Below are 17,589 nucleotides of genomic sequence, written 5' to 3' on the forward strand. Positions count from 1 at the left end.
CACCTTTTTTGTCCGAAGGGAATTAGACTCCACCACAACACTGGCAAAATACTAAAGGTTTATATTTAACTCTAAAAACGTCATCACAAAGAGCTTTAACAGCAGAAGACTGTGGCTGCAAGGATATATGTGTAATTGTATGAATATAGAGGACGGTAAAAGGAAGATAATCATCCCTGTATCCTTGGAGACTTGATCAATTCTGCAGCCCACAATTTACGTTTAGCAGCAATGTTGGGTGTGAGTGCAGGAAATGTGCGCTTTATGTAGCTCAGTGAGGTTGTGCAGGTCCGGGTGGTGGATGGGCGTGTAGTGAGTCTGATGTGAGACACACAAGTTTATGACCTGTCACAACCAAACAAATCATGTTGGCTCTTTCTTTACCATGACCAAGAGCTTCCCTTCAACCTTAACCATGCAACTACCATGTATGGATATCCAAAAGAATAATAAAAACATAATTCAGGGTTATGTAGAATCGCGGTCTGCCTGGTGATCAGGCGGAGATCGTCCTCCTACATTAAGACTTAAGTACATCATTATTTTGAGCTGGTTTCACAGAGGCAATACTACTTGGGAGTTTTTAAAAGGCACTTCTTAAATGCAGACTTTTCAATAACACAACCTTTTCGTTCCAGACGTGTAATCCATATCTGCCAGCCCTTGTTATATAATCCTAAACGCCTGCCCTTTCTTCATCTTCAGCTTTGACATTTTGTGAATTCCTTCACGACTTTATGTGGTTTTAAAGTCACTCAGATGTCTTTGCGACTGGATGGAATACTCACAGTGAACAGGGCGAGGATTATGAGGTGGAAGAATCACCTGAGGTCAGGACTCCATCTTCACACCTCTGCAGGGCCTGGTGCTCTGAACACATCCTCATCATCACAGCCTCCTGTGGGAAGACAGACAGAGAGCACTTAAGCGATCAATCACTGTTTACACACTCGCCTGGCATCACTTTTAAGGGCATTCCCCAAACTTCTGACCGTCTGATGACACTGTATATCGATCTAGGAGCAAATCTCTTCCGTTTTACTTTTGGCATCGAGCCTTCAGCCACAGAATGGAATGACCCATTAATGATGAATCCCTTTCATCCAAACACTGCTTCCAAATTATTTTATGGTAAACTAAAGTGTTGCAGGGAGCATGAACATAGAAACGTTCCTTAGAGCTTCTAACACACTTTAGAAGGTTGTTCTACTAAAGTTCTATCTATGGAGGAACTAACTTGGTCGATTATGCCACTCAAGTAGTACTCAAGCTTTTCTTTCCTGTGTGTTCTTTCTTTCATAATACTTATATGTCTCCAGGCATTACTCCAGTGCCCCTCTGCTGCCACCAGTGTTTGTTTCTTATCATGCATCTGTGTCACCAGAAGATACAATATGTCTGAAGACATCATATTTGATTTATGTCAGTCCTCTACTTACTTTGAGTCATTTGAGTCGCACGCCAATGAAGAAAATATTAATGTCAACAGATATGATGCTTTATGAAAGCATGTTGACATCCTCTGTCAACTTGTAGGCTGGAGGCGAAAGACCCTTTAATAATGCCAGCAGCAGTGTTAAATTTAATGTTGCACCTTTGCTTTTCAGATTGGGTTATTGTTTCTAAGTAACAGTATTTCCTGGACAATATTTATTATTTGGACAACATACATACATACATACATACATACATAGTCTTGGTCACAACTTTAAAGGGGAATTACACCATTTTATTATTATCATTATAATTTTATTCCTATGGTCTAAGACAGGGATGTCAAACATGCGGCCCGTGGGCCAAAACCGGCCCACCAGTGGGTCCAATCCGGCCCGCGGGATGACTTTGCAAAATGTAAAAATTAGTTGTTTTGATCCTAAAGTAAAAGCCTTTGTAGATACACTGTGATCAGTAAGTTGTAAAACACAAGTGAAATTGCACCTTTTCTTCTTAAGAAATGTCAGGTTGTTCATAATGTTTTGTAAAAAGATTAAGTTTGAACATTTTCAGAATGTACTTTTTTGCACTAAAACGAAGGGGAACATTTGGAGTTGTTGTTATTTACAGGTTATTATGATGTGATTTTACTGGTCCGGCCCACTTGGGATCAAATTGTGCTGCATGTGGCCCCTGAACTAAAATGAGTTTGACACCCCTGCTCTAAGACATATTAGAAATATTAGTAAACATAAACTGTCTCCCAAATCCAGTGCTAAAGCTCCAATGTGTGATGTCATCAAGTATAAAGTCTGGAACTGTTCCATAGACAATGAATTGGGAAAGATTACAGGTTACAGATGACACTGAGGGGGATATAAAGGTTCTGTTTCAGAATTGGAAACAGTACAATAAAATGGAGCTCATTTGGGTACAAGAAAGAATAAACAAAGAAAACAAACATTCTGTGGGTCCACACAATCAGTCTCCCATTCATTGTGTATGGTGCAGCTCCAGACTGTACTTGATGACATCAAGGGTTTGAGACTTACCTCTCTGGTTTCTTGGCTTTGAGAGTGAGTAGCTCATGTTCTCAAACATTGATTGCAACTCTAAAGGAAATAACATATTGGAATTATTAATTTAAGTGCTGTTCCCCTTAAAAGCTTTCCACACTTGCATTTATTGCCCTGGGCTAACCTAATGCTAATGAAATCCCAAGCTTAGCGTCAAGGAAAGTTACAGTTTATTACAACTGGGCTTTTATTTAAGTAGCTCTGGTAATGGGTTCTATCAGTCATGATAACAATTTACTTGACATTTCTAAAATTGTATCTAATGCGACAAGTGAACAGTCCAACAGTCTTTAGGACACGGGAGTTTGTTTACGACCTGATTGTCCGACTGCTTATGTGTTTTGTCCTTCTGGGCTGTTTTAAGGAAGGTTGCCGTGTTACCAGATCTCTTGCTCTGGTGAGTGTATTGTTATCATAACTTAGAAAATATACCAGTTTTTCTTTGAGTGACCTTGAGCTAAGACTGGTTTGCTCACTTGTGGAGATCCGGCAATGAAGAGCCATTGTCATTACGCTTTTATCTCAACTTCATTTCAAACTAGAAAACTAAATCATGTTTCTACGGAGTACGAAAGTGACTCTGTTCCAAAGTTGAATATGGAACTTGAATCTCCATGACTCTCTGTAAATATAACATCATCGCTTGTGTAAGAAAACTGGAATGAGGTAGCATCTTTGAAACCCAATCTATAATGAAACATAATCAATCAAAACACTGCAGCATGTGCAGCTTTCAGCTCAGCATTGACTGCACTGATGGCACGAACAGAGCAGAAAGGTGAGATACCTTCACAGAGAATGAGGAGTGCATGCTGTGCGAGGCTCCTGTGAGCTGACAGAGGGTCTTCACAGGAGGCAGTGCTACTCATCAGAAGACAGGTTGTGACGCAACTGCCCATTTACAGCAGCTCCAGCAGCAGCTGTCTGTCTTTCTTTTGAGGAGAAACACAACTGCAAAGTTTCCTCTTTCAAACATTAACATCCAGGAAGCTCTCAGTCACAGTGAAGTGAGCGCTGCTCATTAAGTCCCACAAGCTGCTTAGTTCCCACTAGTTTAATGCCGACTGCGGCCGATGCTCAATATGGATTATGATTTCTGATCACATTATTCTCTCTGTTCCAGAGAGCAGTCAACTCTCTAATTACTGTTCTGAGCACAGAGGCCATGTTCATCCTTACCACGCAATCAAACTGACTCAATACAATTAATTGGTCACCGAGACATTTAGTCAGCTTTCATTTCAAACCCATTTAATGCTGACAATCAGAAGAAAGTATTTGGTTGAGAGGTGTTGAACTGACTTCAGCAGCAGCCAGGCTGTGGGACTGCAAACACTCACGTCTGATTCTCTGCTCTACTTTTCTGTCTCACAAAGCGTTCTCGCTCTGCCTCTCTCACAGCTTTCTTTCACATATTTCACTCCCAGTTGCTTTCTCTCCCTATTAATATTATATATTCCTCCCTCTCATTTACTTTTCTTCTTTCCTCTCACACCCACCCAAACATGCACAGCTGCAGACAAGCTCCAATTCTTTATTGTCATATTATGCATAATAATTACAGTGAAGCGGTTGTCAGCAATAAAAACACTTAGTTCTCCAGCCTCCTCTGATAATGCTTATACAAATATATTTCCTGTGTTCCTGTGGTAAACAGTCCCGTAAGTAAAAGCAGTATGAAGGTACAGTGATGTACATTGACAGAGTGATACAGTGAGTTCTTGAACATTCGTGTTGGCCTGTGGGAGGAAGCTGTGCCTGAGCCTGGTGGTGCAGGACGGGGGACACGTATGTATGAATACAACTCTATCGCTTTTATTTATTTGATTTATTATCTATAAATAATACTTCTAACCCTGGATTAAGCTCAACTAAGTATTTTTTAACATTAAATGCCAAGATTTTGTAAATTCTGTCTTTTATGTTACACTATTTGCAAAGACTCACTATGGTATGGTTAGGTTATGAAAAGATGGCAATTTCTGTCCAATAAGATAAGTTTAACCCTTTAGAGGGGTTGGGGTTAATGGACAGAAGTACTCTATTATATCCCCATCCACCACCCCAACCTCCTCTTCTTTCTGTTCCACCTTGCTCCATAAAGGCAACACTATCCAAATCATCCAGTATGAACATCATGTATGGGGGTATTCGACTGCTGTATGTGTTGCTCAGGCTCGAGACATCATTCTACAAAGTGGTTCTAAATTACTGTGAGTGAGGATTCCATGTTAGCTGTAGGTAGAGCAAAGTGACACCCCAGAAAAAGAGTAAGCAGCTGCTCTGCCAAGGAGGACAACTCAAGCTCACCAGTGAATCACAGTGACAGCTATATTCCAGTTACTGAGGCATTCTGGGATACATGACAGTAGAAAAACATCAGTCATCTTTACATGTGTGAAGTTAAACCAAAAGGTATCTTGACAAACTAAGTGGAGCAATTAGAACAGTGAGGTAAAACGCTTTGAACTGCAGAAATGCTTTCAATGTGAAACATCTGCAGGAAGTTGAGTTGTAATGACAGTAACTCAACACCAATCAAAGAAATGTGAGACTGAAATGTTTTAGTGAGAACAGTTAACAGAGAGAGCAGCAGATATGTGAGTCTGGTATGACTCTGGAATTAATGTTGTGGAGATACATGAATGCAAATGTATCAATACAACAGTTAAACACTAAGGTAGTGTTGATTTTGCATCAATGTCTAAAAACATTGATATATTTTGCACTTGTCAAGGAGGAACTAACAATGAGGGATTATCACAGGCAGCAGCATCATCACTACATTTCACACTCCTAATAGAGCTTTTAGCATCAAGCATGTGTCACACACCGATGTATCACCAGTGAATCATGCTCCGCAGGCCATCTTCAATGATTGATAATTGACCTCTTTTTTTGAATTTGCACAAACAACTTCAAAATGTTACCACAATATGACACAGGTCTGCCTGGAACACCGTACATAAGGGACCCCGCATGCCAGCAAACGGTGGCATGTTATGTAATGATCCGCTGTGTTAAATGAGAAAACTTGCTGGCACAGGCATTTGTGTACAAACAGAACCGCACAATAAAAATATCTTGTTTCCATAAATAACTGCGTGCTTTGCTTTTATTGTTATTTCTTTATTAAAACATGGCATTTCACCTCCAGCTTTTTTCCTCCATGACCCAGTTGAGAGCTGCAGCGAGTCTCAGCTGGCTGCTGACGGTGCACTCACACCCCAGCAACTATATTGGTAACCGTTTCCACTTTAACATAGGAAGGCGCCCAGCGGTGTGGTGTGATGCACTCTGTAAGAACATGCAAACATAACAGTGAGCTGGAATGATAGTCCGAATTCAAATATTACAGTGAGGTGCAGAACAAGTCAAATCTGAAAGCATCGGCTTTAAGAAGAAAAACAACTCTGATCTTCCTACACACCTAGTGAAATGTCGTGGAATATGTGTTGACGACGGCATAAGTTCTGATTCTGATCGTTTATTTCAGTGCAAAGATCGGTAGCAGTAAGGTGGAAGGTCAGGGTGCACAGTTTGCGTTCCATCACAGATTTTATTAACCATTACCATAATATTTCCTGAGCCTTCACCATACTGTGATGCCGTGTACTGATTTTGTAAAAAGCGAGTATTTTAACAAATTTGTCATTGGGTGAAAAACAACCAAAATGAATGTCATTAAATGTGTCTCTGAATAAAACCTGTGCATGTTTTCTGACAAGCAGCCCAGAGAAGCTTGTCCCAGCCTTCAGCTGTGATGTACACTAAGCTAAAGGAAATAAATAGATATTTGATGATTTAGCAAAACCCCTGATTATATTTAGTGACTATGTCCAAATGGCAACGTTACTTGGTTTGTGCAATATCTACGTTTCATAACTGCAGTATGGTTGGGGAGCAGCAGTGGTTTAATAAATATAAATCCTAAAGTTAACAGCAGATCTGTTATGAGACGCACACTATGGTCTCCTACATGTCTGTTATCCCTTTCACCCACCTTTCACCCACCTTTCACCCTGATACATAGACGTCACACTATTTCCTGTAAATTAGGAGGAAGACCTCAACATGTACAAGATAGACTGTAGACTTCACAGACACAATAGTCTCTGCAGACATACTGACTGCATGTTTGTACTGGGATTCATGTGAAAATGATGTATGCAAGGCAACATGTTTCACAACGAGCAGTGTCACAGACAGACAGTTTAGAGGACACCTGCAGGACTTCACACTTTGTCCACACAGTTCACTAATAGCCCATTCTCTCAGCATTTGACCTTCTTTATGAGGAGGTGACTCATGATCGGTGCACCTCGCCAATTAAGTCAAATGAGCCATATTTAAATCCAATCCATTGAATAAAATACACTAGTTACAACTGCAGTCCCACATCTTGGATCCTGCCCTCCAAAAATACATTCCTGGCTATTTCAAGACTGGAAGAAAAGGAGATGTTCTTTTTTTTGCATGCAGACAAGAAACAAATCAGCTGACATTAATTATCCGGCAACATCCGCTCATTAGTTTGTTTGAAGCCTGTACTAACGACACAGAAACTTTGATGTAATCCAAAGCCTCTGTGGGAAACAGCGTAAGTGAAAGAATGTTTTGATTGAACCATGGGAAAGAAATGAGACAACACGCGAGAAGATGATGCATGATTATGAATACGTTAAGATGGCTGTGTGATGAAGCGCAGAGACAGCTCTGACACGCCAAAGAACAAAACTCCCATGGGTGTCTCTCTCATGCCTCGTATCGATCTCCATCAGCTGCCTGGCTGGGCTAATTGGGAGAAAAACACACGGGAGAAGAGGCACAGACCTCATTGTGTCTTTGATCCATAAAACATGATGAGTTCAATTCCTGTCTCTCCTTTTATTAACTTAATCAACTTGCCAGGAAATGAATAAAACATTTGTCGAGAACATGCAAAGTGAAAACAACAACAGGAAATGACTTCGTCTGGTGCATGTGCATGCGCGTGCTGGTTGGAGAGAAACGTCTTTGACATTGAAGGGATCTTTTTTTCCCTCTTCATCTACAAAAACACATGCTGTGGCAGCAGCCTGAAGGACTGAGCTACGGGCTAATACCTGGTAGGACTGGGCAGATGTCACCGTGTCTGTCTGCATCAACGACAAGTACAAGTGCGCCTGCAGAACAGCAGGGTCCCCAGGTAAGTCCCCTGAACATACATACAGCTAAACCCTTGTTCATCTTATTTGTAAAAAAGAATTCAGTGTTAATTCATTACTTATTGTCGCCCTGAATACAATGACTGTTAAAGATGGTAGTACCAGTAGTAATAGTATCAGTAAAGGTAGTGTGTAGTGTTTAGAAGCAGTATAGCTAGGTTTGATAAGGATGTGGTAAAGAAGCGCTTGTGGTACAAGTGGTAGCAGTAAGAGGAGTTGTAGTTATAGTTGCAACAGTAGTTGTCGTAGAACTAGGGCCGAGCGCTGTAGAACCTCAAAACTTTCACCATAAAACCTTCCACAATAACGATAATACATTTATGAGATAAAGTTATTTCTGAATCTCGTTACGTTGTACGAACCACCGTCGCTTACTCCGTAGCAATATAATTGTTTTTGCTTAAATTGAATTTGATCAATTCAGTCCGATAACATTTGACAAGTCTAGAAGAGCCACACGTTTAAATAATTGTATCTCTATTCAAGTTAGCATAACGCTAAACCGGAAGTTAGCCGGATCAGCCAGCAGCAGTCTGTAGTGCACAGAAGTGAGATGGCCAACAGAAGTGTTGTATATACTGTACACAATCAACCGATTCTCATAATGGAATATTATAAACCAGAATTAACTTTCTTATTCCTTTCTTTATGGTTCTGTCCTAAATTGAATATTGTGTTAGTTATCAACATCGATCAATATAACAATGAGTCGCTAGTATAGTATAGCTAGTACAATGAGTCGTAAGTGACAGTAGTAGTGTCGGTATTAATTGATATGAATACAGTAGTTTTTTGGTAGCAGGTTAGTAGTAGTATTTGTAGAAGTAGTAACAGTATCAGTAATAGAAGTAGCACTTAGCAGTAGTAGCCTATTGTTAGGTGTAGTTTTGGCATTGGTATCTATGGTAAATAAGCACTTGTGATAGTAATGGTATATCACAGTATCAGAAATAGTAATTTTTATAGTAATTTGTAATATAGTAGTAGTGTCAGCAGTAGTAATAATAATTTTAGTAGCATAACAATCAGAGTAGCACTAGTATTATATAATACTAGTTGTAGTAGTAGAATAATAAAAGCTGTACTTCTAATTATATGTGTAGTGATATTATAGTAGTAGCTTTATTATTAGTGGTAGTGGTAGTAATAGTATTAGTAGTTGTAGTTTGGGTTTGCAGCCATGAGTCCCGCTGTGTTGACAGTAAAGCAGCTGATTTCACTGATTAAAAATGTGCCTATAAATACATTTAAACCTGTAGTATTTCAAAACACAAAGGTAGACCAAGTAGCAAATGCATCTGGTATGTAATCCAATACCAGTAGGGGGGAGTGTGGCTCCTGAGTCAGGGGGCTTAATTTATATAACCCGTGAGCACACAGAGTAAGTCCTTAAACCCACACCGTTATACAATGTCAGCATGTAGACCGCTGTGTTTAACTCACTGAACATTGGATCCCTGTTGTCCTTCACTGGAAGGAAATTGACTGCACCAATGTCACCGAGGTAAATGTCAGGTACTGTCATCAGTGTAATCAGAGGTCTGTCCATGGTGTACCTAGCATTACTTACTGCATTCCTACACCACTTCCCCTTTAATTTACACATATTAGCTTTAAATATTTACTCATACAGTAACATGGCTGTAAAGCAGGCTGAGGAACCGTACAACAGAAAAGTTATTTTTAGAGATGTCACAAGGCTGTGTTTCTATTCCAACTCGCAGATGAAGAGAAACTAAGTGGAATTATTGGAATGGGTATTATTTCCCTGTATAAAAATGGAAAACATTCCATTCCAGACTGATCTAAATACCAGTGGAGTGGAAGGACACAAGGCAATGCAACTGAACCGAGCAGTGTGTGCATGTTCCAGGAGCTCAACAGTTCCAGTATAATAATAGCACCAACAAGATACCAGATCCCTAATATTCAGTTTTTGTATTTCCTCTTCCACATAGAGGTCAGGGTCAGCTGCAGAGTTGGAGCTGGTTGGAATTAAGTGACTTCATCAGGGCCTCAGTGTGCTGACACGGGGGCTTGAACCCAAACTTGTCCAAATATAAAAGTGCCTCCTTAATCGCTGTGCCACCTCATGCCTCAGCTGACTCAGCAACGTGAAGAGGAGTCTTTTCCTGTCTTTATGCTCCTGCATGAACAACAACACAATGACAGGTTAAAAAAAGGAAGGCCTTGGCAGGAGACGTGGGCACACTCTGCTGCATACAAAGCAGCTCATGGGCTTTAAGGACACATCGAGAATGTTTTATTGATACATGGATGTGAGTCATACAATGAGGCCATGTTCCAGTGATTAAGAGACACACAATCCATGCACAGAATGTGTACACCAATCCGATCCCATACTTAGATTTACCTAAATGTTGATTCACATTGAAATCAGCTCTGGCCTTCTACATTTGACTCACTTGAGCAAAATACTGAATGACCTGATTCAAAGCTTAAGGAAAGTTGAATCATGCAACCTCTCAAATTGACGTGAAATTATCCGCTATGCAAAACTATCTCAAAACATCCATTTACAAACTACACACACCTTGTGCATTATAATCTAAGTCTCATTTATCCAGTCTTACGCTCACTACTTCCCAAACTAGGGATGTCACGATACCAGAAATGAAGTAGTCCATATTAATAGCAGGGAAATTCCACAAATCTCTATACTGATGTATATTCCTGTATTACATAGGAATACTGTTAGGAAGTTTAACAGGTCATAATTCCCACTCCAATATCAATTTAAAATTGCTTCTTTAAACAACTGCAAACTTGAATTTGTTAATAAAAACAACATTCTACAAGATTACATTTGAAACAACCACATTACAAGGTTATATTTCACCTTTACCCGATACACATTTTTAATGAATGGATCCTGAATGCACTTTAATGCAAGTCAATTACACCTAACAGCTAACAGCTAACAGCTAACGTTAACTCGCTCTACTCTTGCCGATTTTAACACGGATTTGTGTCGTGTACAATGTAGCGTTAACAGGGCTGCGTCAATAGTAAGTTTAATGAAAAAAAGTATCACAAAAAGTCAAGCTGCCTTCACATGATCAGTGGTAAAACCGCTCTGCACTGTTTTCGATGGAGAAAGCGCTCAAGTTTTAAATTGTTTCAACTTTGACCTTGATTGCCGCTGACCTTTCAAAGTGCAACCAATGAGATAACAGCTGTATGAAGGCAAGCAGGAGAGATAACCATAGAAACAGAAACAACTCGCTGTTCTCAACTCAAGGCTCTGCGCCAACCTCGCACTGAGTGAAGAGAACATTTCATGTGAAGGCAGCTTTAGGGAGAGAGGGAGCAGAGAAGAAAAACCTGCGGTCCAGGAAGCATGCCAGAATTTCCTTTTGAAATGTAATGCTTCGATGGGACGCCGTTAGTCCGTGGCCACCTTTATGATTGATAATTGTGGTACTTTTTGATTATCCATACAGATTGATTATCTACTATTTTAATTCTGCTATTTGTATAATGGTACAAACCGTATAAATGGTATAAACAGACTCATTTACATCAACACTGTGATTATTGTACTGTAAATGTTCTTATTCTGTCCTTGTACTAATTGTTATGTTTTTGCTGTGAAGCACTTTGGGCTGCAATTCTTGTATGAAAGGTGCTATACAAATAAAGCTTATTATTATTATTATTATTATTATTATTATTATTACTATTATTATTATTATTACTGTAGAAACACAAGTACCGTCACGGTTTCAGAATTTCGGTACAACTTGATACCCAATTATCAGTTCTCATGACAGCTCTATCACAAACACATGCATTTTTGCTAATACCTTACTATATAAAACACTTTTGCATAAAAAGTCTGGCTACTCGTCTGTGCGAGTACTGTTTATGTATTTACATTACATTACAGGTCATTTAGCAGACGCTCTTACAGGGAACTAACTACAAGGACGGTCCCCCTGGAGCAACTTGGGGTTAAGTGCCTGAGTGAACTCACAACCTTCTGGAGTTGAATCAACTCATGTACTTACTATCAAGAACTTTTCCCCGTTTTTGGATTCTTCGTTCACCTTGGAGGTGTGTGAGAAAAACAAGGTTTTCTTTAAGAATTAGAGGTAACACAGAGTGAGTAATTGATATATATTTCATCCTTTCTTTCTTCTCCTGGCATTAATGGATTCCGATGGTATACAGATGCGTGTGCTTGAATGAGAACGATCCGTCTTCTAATCTGTTACATGAGCTCCACCATTACAAAGCTATACCTCTTAACAGCACCAATGCACTACAGCATGACGGCTTGTTATGAGTTGGAAGAAAATATATTTTCTCCTCGCCAAATGGGATTGTAGATAAAGCTGTAATTTATTCCCGTAATTCTTTGACTATTTAGGCCTAAGCAACCTTCTTAGAACAAAATGCATGTCAAATCAAATTTACTTATGAAGCAGTTTAAACAAAACAAATCTGTCATAAGGGCTTTACAGAGTAATGAGTTTCCAGAGAGAAGACAAACAAACAAGTCACAAGATACAAAGCTTAAATCCATTTGCATCCTCACGTGCACCACCATGCGTGGCCAAGACAACTCCCACTCCCTCCTTGAGGAGCAATTAAGACTTCTCTGTTGCAAAATGTGTCACAGAGCAGGTGAGACACTTCAGCACCTCACTTAATGTGTTAATATTATGCACCAACTTGAAATATACTAGTTATTTATGTATATCTTTGTTGTGTGTGCCTCTCCCCACTATGTAAAGAGACTGTAGTCTTGCAGTCACAGTGAAGCCTTTTCAAATAAATACCATAAAGTTCTGTCACATGCACATAATTCCAATGTTTGTCGTGAGTTCTTGTGATCAAAGGATAATTCTGTTTGAAATGGAAAATGAGTAACAATGTGTGAAACATTAGGGATGTAACAGTATGTTATGATGAAGTTATGTATTTGTCCTGATCTCTGGATGTTCAGTCGGACGAGCGACTTGGATTGGTAATGCTTATAAATGCCTTATGAACAAAATAGTTACTGGTTTTGGCAAATGAACAACGGTTAATGTATGGTTATGGTTAGGTAACTAAAACACAAAAAAACTAAGAACATGGCTAATGTTAATAAAAAGGCAAACCTTGATTGCAGGTCTGTGATGGGACTCCAATCTCCAGCATTAAAAACTCAGCCATGCTACATGCCCATGCACCTCCCCGACCTCCACACTTTGACTTGTTGGCCCTCCATAGGACAGACTACCTCATGCAATGGCACTGAACGTTGGCAATGGACGCAATTTATGAGACACATAATCGTCCGAGAGGAATATCATCCCAAGGCATACTGGACTGGAAGAGTGCAAATGAGAAAACTTTATAATCTCCAATGTCATTTCGATCAGCTATTCTCGACCACCATCTAGTGCCATCTAGTAGGATGCAGAGGTACTGCCAAATGGTTGTATTACATTTAAAAAACTGATTCTTCTTCTTGTCATTTACAAAGATAGATATTTTTTATATCTAACACTGTTCAAGAATCCACATTTATAAAAAAAAACATAAATTTAAAATGCATAATTTCAATGACCAAAACTCACAATGCCAATCACCACACAAACCACTGTTAGCTAATGTGGATGACCAGTGTGGGATGAAATATGACCCTGATGTGGTATAACACATATTTACAACACATTTTCTATGGTATCAACCTGAAAAGATCAAATACAGAGCTTGAATGCTGTAATGTTCCTCGACGTTGTGCCATATCCCTGTACAAACAAGAACAAGCTGCATATGCAATGGCAGATGGTTGCACCCTTTCAGCAGCAGGCTGATATCCACACCGAGGCTCTCTGCAGGTCCTGGGCCAGCTAGCTGCTGCCATGCTGGAAGTGGGCGGCTGATAGTCTGTTGGTGAATCAGCTCTGTCATCACTGGATCAGATCAACAACCAGAGGGTGTGTACAGAGTTTGGATGCCTGCACTGGGTTTGTTTTACACATTTTGACATCATGTTGAGATATTTACATGGCTTTACAATGTAATCAGATACATCTCAATAAAAAAAATATACAGTTTAGAAATGCTGTTTTGTGACCTCCATCACTGTGTTTTACAGAATGGGTAAAAGCACTGCCTTTGTGAACACTACGAGAATCTTTGTCAATTATCCAATGAGAGCCAGGAGGTCAGCCTCAGAATAACAGAGAATAACTTCAGAATAAAAGTACACGGCACAATGTTGCATAATAAATTAAAACTACCACACAATCCAAATAATAGCATCATGAAAGTAGGATACACCTACTAAAAACCTACAAAAACAACAACATGAACAAAACAATGTTCTTTCATTCCTAGCAGATGTTATCTTCTGAGTTCTAAATCCAGAAAACCTTAGAAAGTTATTATCACCCCCTTGGTCCCACAATGACCTTATCAGTACCAATAAAAGAAAAACGTCCTGTCACTTTAACATGACTTGGATGTCAGATTATATTTTCCAACACCGGCTTGAGAATAATAGGATAACATCGTTTACTGTGCCTGTCTGTGATGGATGACATATTTTTATCATCTCACAGTATACATCTTTATATTGCACTTTTCTCCCGGCTATTGTGCGCTGCTGAGGTGCTTTGCATATCAAACACGGATAACAGCAGCAGCAGCAACACATAGAAAGGTAATGATTTAAAGAGTGATAAAGATGTTTGATAAAGCATTTTACAAACTATCGACAGGTCTTAATTTCCTCAGGCACAAATATCATTTTCTACATTCCACTCACATCTGTAGTTTACCCCAGTGTGGCACGTCCTTTTCATTTTCAAATTGAGAAGGATGAGAAGATGGAGGTGGGGTTCAAAGCAGATAAGGATAAGCATTTGAGGTGAAGCCACAGGCAGTAGAAGATTGAGGTAGATCTGCAGAAGGGAGGATTGGAACTTTCCAGGGAGGATATCTTTGCTTTTTAAACATCCCCAGCTCTCTGTCTCTGGGAGGCCGTAATACAGTTGTGGTCGGTACAGGAGCTAACACCCCCCCAGCTTAGTCTGACAAACACATTACCCAGCACCGCTCACATGGGTAGCATGAGGCATCTGGTATCCACCAATTGTTATTCACTGCAGATGGCAACAGCAACACTTTAGTTGTGTTATTAAATAAATCTACAAGCCGGAAGATCAAAACCACAGGGACTCACCAACCTTGGCAACAAGAATAAAGGTAATGAAGGCCTTGTGGTAGCACACGCCAGTGAAGGACCGGCCGCAGCCATTCGGGATGTTGGACACGTTTACCTGGGCGAATAGCAATCACAGACTTTGTCCAATGATTAAAACAAAGATGAAACTGTCTTTGCCCGACCCCATCCTCTCTGCTGCTGCTAATGGGATCCTCTGAGCCTGAGGACAGGTGTGCAGCTGTAATGACTGACAGCGCTGCAGGGGTAATATTTGGCCAGCGCTGCTCACTTTGATCCTCAACTCTGATGAGGCTGTACATCACGCATCCCGTTTTTACTTGATCCTGAGCTGCCAGGCTTCTCTGAGGGATCAACACACAGGATTGCATTTTTGATAGGTGGAACAGGAAAGCGAGATGTTAGATCTGCATCTTTGCTTTAGGCTATGCATGAGAGAACACTTTGGAATCACCTTGGAAATGGTCAGTTTTGGCAAGTTACTCAACAAGTTAGTTGCTGCGACCTGGGCAGACATTGTTATTGGATCAACACTAGTAGTCAGATCAGACAGGTTGGAAGAAAACCTCCAAATAAAGGTGAGCCGTAAAATGACAACTGTCTGTTGTAAACATCCATCACAGATTCTACCAGACTTTGCAAACTATACTCCCAAAGTTCTGTGTGTAACCCTAATTCCATCAGTACAACTACATGCAGCTCATACTCACCATGTTAATTATTCCACTTCCACTTTTCAATTCTTCGATTGTTGCTAAAGTAAAGCAGCATCCTTCCCTTGCCTGGTAGGCTTTCAATTTCAAACAATGAGTGGTGAAACACAAGAATGTGTGAATGAAGACAGCATTTCGTGAGAGCAGTACATTGGTGAGTATGCATATTGAGTATGACATGACTCTGTTGTTGTACTGATGGAATTATTGCTGTGGAAATTCATTACTATGACTTCACCAAATCCATTTTTATTGATGTATTAATGTGTAAGCAGCATTTTACTGTTATAGCTGGCTGAGGTAAAAACAAATGTTCCTACTTTACATGATGCCAGGTAGATAAATCTATAACAATGCATTATTGCATACGCATATTTTACATTTAGTTTCCTAATCCTAAAGTAAGTAGTCATTTTGTTTGACAAATAAATGTATTGGAGTAAGAAGTACAATATGTCCATCTGAAACTGTGCTGCTGTTGAATTGTATTGTGTTATACCGAGTGGTGGATCTAATATTTAGAATTTCTTCATTGATATAAATGTGGTAGCAAATGCTACTGATGCTTCTGAGCTGCTGACTGACACAACCGGAATGTTTAATAATCAAACTTTAAACGCCTCCTTGTCACTCTGGCATTAGAAGGTACGCGTGTACTATACGCTGCACAAAGTCAAATAAAAACCAAAGTGAGATTGAGCATGACTGCTTGCAACCCTCTGATCGGAAATATTGAAATGAACAGGACTTACATAAGCGTGAGTACTGCACCACTTAGAAAGGGAGGGTGTCATCCAAACGTTTTGACCACAGTTTTACCTCCCTAAAGGCCCTGTCACACATATCCGTCAAACATTGATAGCGTATCACTTACTTATTTAAAACCATCTGGCCAACGGAGCTGGAAAAGTGCCATCTGGTTCACGTCATGCTGATGCTGGAGAACGGGTAACATGCTGAACGCTAGCTGTACTGTAGAAACACGTTTAATAAGTTACTCCGTCGTCAGGCATAATCTTAACATAGGGTAGGAATAGGGTATCCACTCGTTATCAATAAGTTGGCTGTAGGATTCACCGTCAGCCGACGTAGCCTATATCTAACGTACCTCTAACGTAGTCACGTAGGTATTCACGTACTATATTATATTTAAGTATTTACGTAGGTAAGTATTCATGTACTGTATTTATGTAGGTAAGTATTTGCGTACGTATTCCGTATTCACGTATGTCTAATGTAACGTCTGCATATCTTATGAAGCACACGTCGGGTACGTCCGGTAATTTTGAACATGCTCAAAACATCAGCGTTCAACAACGCACCCCAGCGTAACACAGTGAGCTCTTAACGAATACTACTTATACCTTACCTTATATCTACGTACACCAGCGTAACACAGTGAGCTCTTAATGAATACTACTTATACCTTACCTTATATCTACGTACACCAGCGTAACACAGTGAGCTCTTAACGAATACTACTTATACCTTACCTTATATCTACGTACACCAGCGTAACACAGTGAGCTCTTAATGAATACTACTTATACCTTACCTTATATCTACGTACACCAGCGTAACACAGTGAGCTCTTAATGAATACTACTTATACCTTACCTTATATCTACGTACACCAGCGTAACACAGTGAGCTCTTAATGAATACTACTTATACCTTACCTTATATCAATCGACTAGACTAGAGACTAGACTTTTTCTCCCTGTGGTGACAATCTGTACATATAAGATCTGGACAACTCCTAATTTCAAAGAGAAAATTCTTAATATGTGAAAAGTGGTATCTCCCTAATGTGCTGTTTCAAAACGAAACTGTTCATATGAGTGGTTCTTACATGAAGCCCATTGTAACGAGCCCCACTTATTAGAGGGGACTACAGCAGAAATTTACTGTCTAGATTAAAAGGCCTCATGACACGTATCTGCATTTCTTTTGAC

At 39.8% G+C, this 17,589-nt stretch overlaps 1 protein-coding gene across 1 annotated transcript in view; it reads right to left on the bottom strand.

The window, feature by feature from the left end:
- lrfn2b (leucine rich repeat and fibronectin type III domain containing 2b) overlaps nt 1-17,589 on the bottom strand; it is a 125,168-nt gene that overhangs the window by 60,004 nt on the left and 47,575 nt on the right. The window contains exon 3 of the mRNA XM_029425713.1: nt 789-898. The gene's annotated coding sequence lies outside the window, so the exon portion shown is untranslated. The remainder of the gene's footprint in view (nt 1-788; nt 899-17,589) is intronic.

The sequence above is a fragment of the Cottoperca gobio genome, chromosome 24 (assembly GCF_900634415.1).
Source record: "Cottoperca gobio chromosome 24, fCotGob3.1, whole genome shotgun sequence".
In the NCBI taxonomy this organism is placed as follows: Eukaryota; Metazoa; Chordata; class Actinopteri; order Perciformes; family Bovichtidae; genus Cottoperca; species Cottoperca gobio.